Here is a 10056-nt window from a genome sequence, read left to right on the forward strand (position 1 = left end):
ATGCTGAAGTGTCTTCAGCTTCTTAGTGTTGTGCTTTAACCTGCTGCACCACCAGTGAGGGCCATATTTAATTGCATGCTAATGTCTTTGGTAAAATGCTCATGATTTCTCGGGGAGGAAATGATTTGTGGGCAGTAGTGTTTCCTAAAAGTGCACATTGCTTAGTTAGGTAAGGTGCACAAATACTGATGTACCATCACCAAATCCTATGATGCTGTCTACAGAACTGCGACAATGTATTTAAACTTTTAGACTAAGCATGTTGGAGCTGTGGAATCATTCATGTCGCCTATTTCTAAAATGATGACAGCTGTGGTGCTGTCATTAGGGCACACAGCAGGCTTGAACATAAAACTGCAGTTGGCTGCGTATGAGTGGAGCAGCTACGTAGGGTATCATTTCATTGGAAGCACTTAGATGCATCATTCTAGTCTTCTTCGGGGGAAAAAAATATGTGGAACAGAAAGAAGCTTTGCAAATAATCCTCTCTTTAAAATGTACTTAAATCAACATGTGGTACAGTATTTGTGTGAAGAACAGGGGAAAAGGAGGAGGGAATATTGCTGACAAACTGCGACTTATAGACCAATCAGAGATAGATAAATTAATATTATTAACTACTTTCTGAAACTTTACATATATTAGAGTTTCTATAATTTTGATACCAGGGTATACAATAGAGATTGCTACTCTGACTTACAAATGAAGAAATTGAGGGCCCCCATTGCAATATTTTGTCATAATTAGCCCCCCTAGTAAGCCTCTTTGCTGGCACTGTGCTGATGAAATGATCCCCCATAATTTTCCCCCACAATATCACTATTTAATTGTGTTCTTCATAGCCCCGAACTTTGCAGAGCTTTTTTTCTTTTTCGTTCCGAGCAGTTATTTTGACGCTTGAAAGGGGTTACCTAATGTTGTTTTGACATTCTTAATATATTTGATCTTTGCAGAGTATGAAAGGGATTTCAGGCAATTTAGTCTAAAATGAATGAGCTGCTGAATAATGCAAACCTCATTTTCTCATGTTTTATACCCATGGCTTCACCTTTCAGTTTTTTCCTCTAAGTTCAAAGGCTGTCTAACATTTGGCTTCTTTTCCCCTAAGAAGTTCTTCTTTCACAGTATTAATGTCATTTGACCCTAAATGTATCACTTTCATGACTGGTATTTTATTTATGAATCTCCTGTATTTAACACTGACCCGTGAAGCTAAAAACGGCAAGAGATCTACCATGTGGAACCTCTAAAGAAGCATGGCATTAGAACACTCTCTAGTGAAAACATTTCTATCCATTTGTGACTGGTCTGCAGTATGCATTCAGCAGTACAATGTGGATTTAAAGCTGGCCATGTGGTCTCTTCTAGGACCAGCACAGTTGAGAAAAGGCCACCAAAGATTCTTAACCATGCTTTTACCTCAATGGAAAACTGTCACATCATTGGCCAAAACTGATCATGTGACCCTAAGCCTACATAGACTCAAGAAAAGAAAGGAGGCCCCAAGATGGGAATATGTCAGTCATGTCAAGCATCAAAGGGCAATTTTTTAGTGAGTCTATAATTGGAATACTATAAGCTATTATGGGCTTTCCTTTTCTTATTGTCTAATGTTCATTTTATCTCAACATAAATTAAGATGCCATCTTATTTTAAAGAATGATAGGAAACACGTACATTTAACAACACCCCTTCTAAAAAATAGAAGAAACTACCATTTTCTATGAGGAGGGATAAGTTTTATTGCAGTCTTTAGCTACCATATTTTGATTCTCAGAATACTTACCAAAGTTTAGCATTTTGGAATGGCAAAATAAATTTTCATTAATCAAGTTTCTAAGGTTTTTTTTTTTTTTTTTAGTAAGTTAGGTTAAAATGTGAATAATTCTCTCCATAAGGATAAGTAAATACACTTTGAAGGCATACACTTACTTATCCAGACTGGTCAAAGTGCAAATCCCTACTACAGAAATTTAGGTGACTGATGATGTGTATATGTAATATTCATTTAGATAAAAGCATAAATAAGAAACCAGCATAAATAAGAAAGCAGTACCCCCTGTATTTGAATCTTAATTTTCTCAGCACCTTTGTGTTCCTGGTCAAGGTGATGAAACTAATGAAGTTTGCTTTAAAGTCTGCCTAGCTTGATCTCTTTGTTGCTTTGAATTGTATTTCCCTATCGCTAGTGATACTGAGTTTTCTCATGAACCTGTTGGCCCTCTGTATATCTTGTTAATTGGATTATTTGTTATTTTGCTGTTGAATTGTATGAGGTCATTATATTGTTTGGGTATTATTTTGAGGATATTTTATTCTGCTAATGGTTTCCTTTGCTATGCAAGCCTGTTTTGTTTACTCCGTCCTTCTTGCTTATATTTGCTTTTGACTTTGATGTCAAACTCAAAAGTCAGCATCAAGATCAGTCAATGTCAAGGAGTTTACTAGCCCCTGTGTTTTCTTCTAGAAGCATATGGTTTCATTTTATGGGTTTAAACCTTTAATTCATCTGAAGTTAATTTTTAGGTAAATAGTATAAAATCGTGGCTCAGTTTGACTCTGTTGCATGTGGTTGTCCAGTTTTCTCAATGTCGTTTATTGAAGAGACTGGCTTTTTTTTTCCATTTTATATTCTTGGATGCCTTGTCATAAATTAACTTACCATATGTGAAAGGGTTTATTGTCGGACTCTAGCTAAACTCTGCTCCATTGATGTATGTCTCAGATTTTATGCCATTATTATATTGCTTTGATTACTAATTCTGATGCATAGTTTAAAGCCAGGGAGTTTGTCAAGGTCTCTAGCTTTTTTCTTCTTTTCAATATTGGTTTGGATATTTGGGGTCATTTGTGTACCCATGTACATTTTAGGGCAGTTTGTTCTACTACTGTTAAAAGTGCTATTAGAATTTTCATAGGGATTGCACTGAATGTGTAAGTTGCTTTGTGTAGTCTGAGTGTTTGAACCATACATGTAATTCTTCCTAACCATGATCATAGGATACTGTTCCATTTATTTGTGTCTTCTCTTTCTTGTAGTGACACTATATGGTTTTCAACATACAAGCTTTTCACCTTCTTGGTTAAATTTATTCCTAGGTTGTTTCCAAGTCTTACCTATTATAAATAATGCTGCAGTGAACACAGGAGTGCAGGTATTCTTCTAAACTAATTTTTTTGTGTCCTTTGTGTAGAAACCTAGGAGTGAAATTGCTGGGTCATATGGTAAGATTTGATATTGTTCGAGTTTCCATACTCCCCAAAATAATACCGAGCCAGTGCAATCCATATCAGAATTCCAGTGACATTTGTCACAGAATGAGAACAGGCATTCCTAAAATTTGTATGAATCATGGAGAATGTGGAGATGGTGCCTGTCAATTCCCTCCTCCTAGCAAACTCCTGGAAGGGTATTAAAAGAGATGACTTCTCTGCAGGCCTGCTATAGGCAAACAAGCCCCTGACACTTAAGAGTCCAGGTGCAGTTGGCTGCCTCTGACCTGGGCCCTGGGACAGGTGAGTCCCAGCAAGTGAGTCCTTTCTCCAAGTTGCTGCACTCTTGTCTGTCCCTTGCAGGGGAGTCTTGTTGTTTTTCAAGGTTTGATGTTCTGGGTAGCTGTCTCTCAGGTGTTTTAAAAGTTAGGGTTCCCAAGGAGAAGTTCAGCCCTTTCAGTCCTCAGGGATAAGCTCAAGTTTTGTGTTCCCTCCCTCCCAATTTTGGGTAGATGAACGAGGGTGGGGATTGTGTTGTGATTACATGCCAGTGTCTGCTGCTTGCTTTTAAATTGTTTTGTGTGTCTTTGGGGGGAAGTGAGTCCAGGATCTTCTTATGTTGCCATCTTAATCCAGTCTCTAGGTTTCGTTTAAAATTTTGCTGTCTTGTTTGTATGGGATGAAAGCTCCTCTACCGACATAGTGGGTTACACCTAGCTCAGTTCAGTCACATCATCTGCTTTGTTTATTTGCCCAAACTCCAGCCCTTTCTCAGCTCATGTCTCTTGTGACCAAAGAGATAGAGACAATGTGCAGTTCAATGCTTTATTTTGTATTTTCCTCCACAAGGTCTTGACCACCCACTTCCTAACATTTTTCTGCTGTGTTTCTCCTCTAAACAGTTCATGTTTGAACTTGTGGCTGGTTGTTAGAAGGCCCAGTTAATTTAGTGATTCTGAAAGTACATTAGAAACAGTAAAGCCTCATCAAGTGCAAATCATTCTCATCAGTTTATGGGACTTTTTGCTAAGTTACCCATATCCCTCGCCAATCTGGTAATTTGATTTGTTATTTTCCTGGGTTGATGCTGTTGATATTTTATTCATCTCTATTATTAATTATTTCACCTAGTAGTACACATCTAATGATTTTCTATTTACTATTGATTATCTAATGATTTTCTAGTTACTATTACACATCTAATGATTTTCTTAGAACTTTACAAGTTCACCTGTAGAAGTTTCATTTTTGATTTGTTAAATGAACATGGTAGACTTCAAGGGGTCTAAAACAGCAAGCACAGTTTATTAATCTGTAGCTTCATTGTAATTATTTATGATAATATTTAATAGCACATGAATAAATTCACTTAGAATTTAATTTGTCAAGCAAATGAAAGTATAGTACTGTTAGGCTATTTTAAATCTTTCAAAAATATTTGTTCCAATAAGACATGTAATCATCCAACTTTTGTTTAAAAAAAATATCTATGTTTGTGGTTAAACACATCATTTATCTGTGATAGTAAACTGACAAAATTGAACTATTTTTTTGTGTTAGACAAAGTCTGCAATATATTTAGTACAGGTTTCAGTAAAGTACCTTTAAGAAAGATTAAGTTCTCTAATCATAATCATTTATAGCTTAAGTATAAGTAAAGACTAAAGATATTGCTAATAGCAGTCCAAAATTATTGGAATTTTATTTTCTATCAGTTCTGTTCATATCACCAGTTCAGTTGAGGAAAAAAATAGGAATATTTGCTTTGATTTTACCTCCTTTTTAAAATGCCATAGCTGTATTAAATAATAACTATATTTTGCTTTGTATTTGAAGTACAGAAATTATGTTGTTTTTTAACATTCTTCTGAGTGGAATTATCAGTGTTATGGAGATTTATTATTAAAAATAACTCCTACATAGATTCCCCAATACATCACTGATCACCCAAGCTCCCAATTTTCACTTATATTCAACATCTATATCTCCCTTGTTCTTTTTATCGAAATAATTTCAATTTTTTGCCAAGTCTTCCCCCCCCCCGTAATGTCGTTCCCAATGATGCTGTCCTTGAGAGGCTTGTACCCCCTCATTTCTGACATTACATCCGCCACCTGCCTGTACCCCCTCATTTCTGACATTACATCCGCCACCTGCCTGTACCCCCTCATTTCTGACATTACATCCGCCACCTGCCTGAACCTCTGTCTTTTCCCTGTACTTCTATATGAATGGGCACATGACCAACAGAGAGCTTTCCTTCTATTGTTTCATTTTAATCTACCAATTTTTGAAGACTCAGTATAATCTACTACTTGAAATTCTTAATTCTAGGCTTGGCAGTTTTAAGAAAGCCCCCCAGTCTTGGGACCCCAACACAGAAAGACTGTTTCAGCCAAGTTTAAACTCTGACATATCTAACTCATTTCCTGGTGCTGCTCCTTCTCTTGGACATGTGGCCCCAATCTGAAATAATATCTCCTTTCTGCTTTGGTTATATAAGTCTTATACTGTAGATTTACTAAAATCTTTTCTAAGCAAATCATGGTGCTAACATGGATACAATATGTTATAAGTTCTAAAAAACAAAAATTAAACAAACAGCCAACTGGTAACTAACTAAATATGGTAAGTAAATTTAAGTGCGTGTTTTCTCTTAAAGTAACAGTTTTGTTGGTGAAAAAGCCATAGGGGATTACAATAAAAGAAACTTGACCATGGCTAAATTGCTTCGCTTCACCTAAACTGTTAAAGAATTACCCTTTTTTATCTGTGGGTCAGATAAATTCTACCCAAATTTTTGTACTGGATTGTACACTTCCCCATTTGTTATAAAGCGCAGTTCTATTCATTTAAAACAAGTTATTGCCAGTAGAAGACAGATTGCTACATACTGTAGTGTGATATTCAGAATCTTGCAGAGAAGAAATAAGCAAGAAAATTTAAATTAATAATGTGAAGTGTTGTCACATAAGCAGAGGGTGCTAGGCAAAAAGAAGGAAAGTGAAAAGAAAATTGAAATAAAGAAGCAAGCCATTAGAATCTTGTACTTAAAAACTGACCTGAACACAGTGGAATAAAATGAAGGTCAGGCACTTAATAATTAGTTTGTGAAGGTTTAATTGTACCTTTTATGGCTTATGCTAAGATCATTAAATGACATCTTTTTATTTTACTTTATTTTTGCTAGTTTTTTTTTTTTTAAGATACACACCATTTTGACCTTTTGAAAGGGGAAAAAAGCCACCTTTTCCTCCCAGGGCTATATATGGGTGAGAAACAGATCTGCCTGCCTTTAGTTTTCCCATATAGAATAGATTTTTGTGAAATTTATATTTAGCATTTTGATTTCATGCATTTAAGATCCATTTCATCCTAAATTCTACTGGACTGGAATCACCTTGATGTCTGTGGAGACAGGGATGAGTACACCCTACAGACAAGGCCAGATTAAAAGGTAAAATTAAAGAGGTATATACAATTAGTTCATGGAGTCATTCAGATGCATTTTCCTTAAGCCTCTCTCTCACTGGTGTGAATGTACAGGGTTATATGAGTTTTTTCCAATTGAGAAAATTTTAATTACTTTCTCATGGTTTTGTCTAGTGATTATTTCAGTCTTATTTTCTGTACCTAAGATGTGAACTGAGTTTGAAATAGCCTTTCTATCATTTTAGAGAAAATCAATTCATAAAGCAGCTTTCTCAGTCATATATTTGTTCTTAGAATAAGCAGTGTAGTGTTTTATTGGTTACCTTTTCTTCTAGCTTTTCCTATTGCTCTTACTTAATATGTTGTTCCTTGCAATGTTTGGGGAGATTGGAAGTGAGCTTTGAAAAGACTTTCTATATCTTTGGTTTGGGGTGTATGAGCGCTTCTTTATTGATAGTTAAAAAGGGTGACATTTACTTAGCTTACAGTTATAAAGGTTAGTCTTTATAAATTTCCTAATCCTTGGAATGAAGGAAGCTACCCTGTGTTTCTTATAACCCATGGGCCAACAAAATTCTTGCTGAATACTTGATAAAATTCTAGTCCTTTGAAGAGGAGGGGAGTGAATTCGATTTAGCAGTGTATAGTAACTCCAGTAATTTGTCTTGGGAGCTTTTCTATAATGAATTCAACACTGGTGATGCAGATGGACATATGTAAGCTAATAGAATTATGAGGATCTTTCACTCTTGGAAGTCCAGTATAGATGCCAATGTCAGAACACAGTTTTGTCCACTTGTTTCTGTCTTTCCTAGGAAAACAGCTTCTTAGTGAAGAGAAGGGAAAATAAAATCCAATCCAATAAGGAGGGTGGAAAATGGCAAACAATTTGCAGATTCTGAACTCTTTGGGAGGCAGATTTGCCATCTGAGCTTGGATCTTACAAATAGATAGCAACGGGAATAGGGCTTCTGTGCCTGTAGCAAACTGCATCCACTGATGTGACTTTTTCCTTGTCTCCTTCCCTGGTGCAGGATTGTGCTACAAACCAGAAAGAGTGCAGGTTTCCTATAAGAGAGTTCAGCTACTTGTACCAAGGAGAACCTAATTTTATTTTTGAACTGGAGAAATCTAAAAATAGATGTGCTTAAAATGGTTTAGCATTTTCATGGTATGGAGACCAGAGCAGTGCTGTGTTCAGAATCTTTTGTCTCCTGAGTCCACGCCTTTGCTTTCCATATATGTATGTGGATCTCAAGTCTACACATGAGAATCACCTGGAGCCCCATTTGGAACCCATTCAATGAGAATGTCTTCACGGTCAACCAGACATCCCTGTGGTTTTCAGTTTACCGGGTGTTTAAAACTAGCAGCTCGATTAAGAACTACGGGATGCTGCACCCGTAGTAATACATCTGGTAATAATTGTTTCACCCTAATTGCAACAGCAGGAATTCAGCACCCTCCCCCATGTGAACGACAGACAGGAAAGACATTTAGAAATCTTTATATTAAAATGATTATGTGGGGTATTAAAATCCTAATGCAGCATTAAAAAATATCATCCTGAGTTCAAGATTCACTTAAAGTTAATTGTAAGTACAAAAAAATTACTTCGCTGTAGCACCTTACCACTCAAAGTGGCTGTGATTGCCTGGATCAATATCTGTTTCAAAAGTGAAAAGTAAAATTTGCTATTAAATAGTCACAGAGGCCAAAAGTTAAAGTTGTATGCATTTTAAGAATATTGCACTTATGTATCAATAATCTTAAACTATGAGAGCAATTCATTATCACAGCTTTTATTCAGATTTGTTGTTTGTGCATCTAAACTAAGGTATCCAGTGAGATAGTCTGATAGTCATGGAAACATCTGACACTCTTTATGGAAACAATTGAATTTTACTTCTATAAGACACTTTCATTAATGATAGCAAAACCATACAGATCGTGGTATTTTCCAAATCTACCTTTGACAAATTTTGTGTCTGTTTACCCTGTTTAATTTTTATGCTAAGGAAGTAAAACTCAGTTTTCAGTGTTTGGGGAAACTTCTCCATAACCTCTCAGAATTATATTTTGTTATGACTATTCTTTATAGTTGGTTTATATTTTCCCTACAAACTTTAAAATACTTCAAATATTTCTTTCTGTCTTTGTTTTTTGTGCCCTTTGGCTAGAGAAGTAAAAGTTACTTTTTGGCATTGAGGATACAGACCAACAATAAGAACAAACAATGCATTCATTTATTTTGAATATATTAATATATCAAATCTGAAATTTTAAAGATACTACATTTTATGTTACTGTGGAAGTTACTCTTAGAAATAAATATTACCAGTAAAAGAGTGGACATTAGCCTTGAATGTTATAGACTGAAATTATTTTAAAGCTTATTAACCTAAAAGGAATATCAACTAGTGGGAGAAAACCATGGCATATCACAGATAGCTTATTCCTTAACAGGAAAGACACCTTTGAAAAAACACTTCAACAAAATTTACTTTTGTTTTGTATTATTCCCTTTTAAGAGCCCTGTAGCTTACATGTAGATTACATTAATATAATTAAAATATATAAAAAAGACTCACATGAGTTAGAAATGAACACACTGACAATTATAAAGAGACCATTTTCATATTTATAACCTGAGAGTGACTTGTATTTTTTTATTATTTTCTGTGAGAGTTACTTAGAAGAGGCTTTGATGCAACTTTGCAGAACATTCAGACTCAAATGGACTTTGACGTGCTACCTTGGATATTGCTGAACTTGGCCTCCCCAGGCCGCCTGCTGTGACAATACTCAATTCTGTCAGCTCCTGAAGAGGAAACTTGAAGTTTGGGTTTGCTTACATAGCTTTTGCTCTTTCTACTTAGAATCTGAGGTTGATGGTACTGTATTCGGGCTGGAAGCAGCTGTCAAAGCCCCATCATTATTATCAGCCTTAATGTGAAGACCATTCAAAGCTGCTGAGCAGTCTCTGGAAATAGAACTTTTTAAGCTGTCCTTCCACTTAAAAAAGTCCACAAAGAATATTTTAAAAACTTGGTTAGCTGTCATGTCGTGCCTTATACTTGATCTTTGAAAGTAGCCATTTGAAGCTTTTAGGGATCTCTATTTGTAGAATAGTGTGCTCTGAAAGAGAGAGAGTGGAGAAAAAGGTGCATTTGACTGAGCAATCCTTAGGCACAATGATGGGTATGTTGTACCATGGTCTTATTTCATCTTTTAAACAACTGTTGTCAAAGAACATTTGCACCAGAACCAGTTAAAATAGCCAAGGAAGACTTTGTTCAAGATTGTTATAAGATTATTATACAGATATAGCAGTAAGGAAGAATGACTTACGTGAACTCTCCAGAAACAAAAGAGAAACTTTTAATCCTGGGGTGTCCTAGAGGAAATGAC

This window comes from Condylura cristata, unplaced genomic scaffold, assembly GCF_000260355.1.
Source record: "Condylura cristata isolate star-nosed mole 26May11 unplaced genomic scaffold, ConCri1.0 scaffold00021, whole genome shotgun sequence".
Classification (NCBI taxonomy): Eukaryota; Metazoa; Chordata; class Mammalia; order Eulipotyphla; family Talpidae; genus Condylura; species Condylura cristata.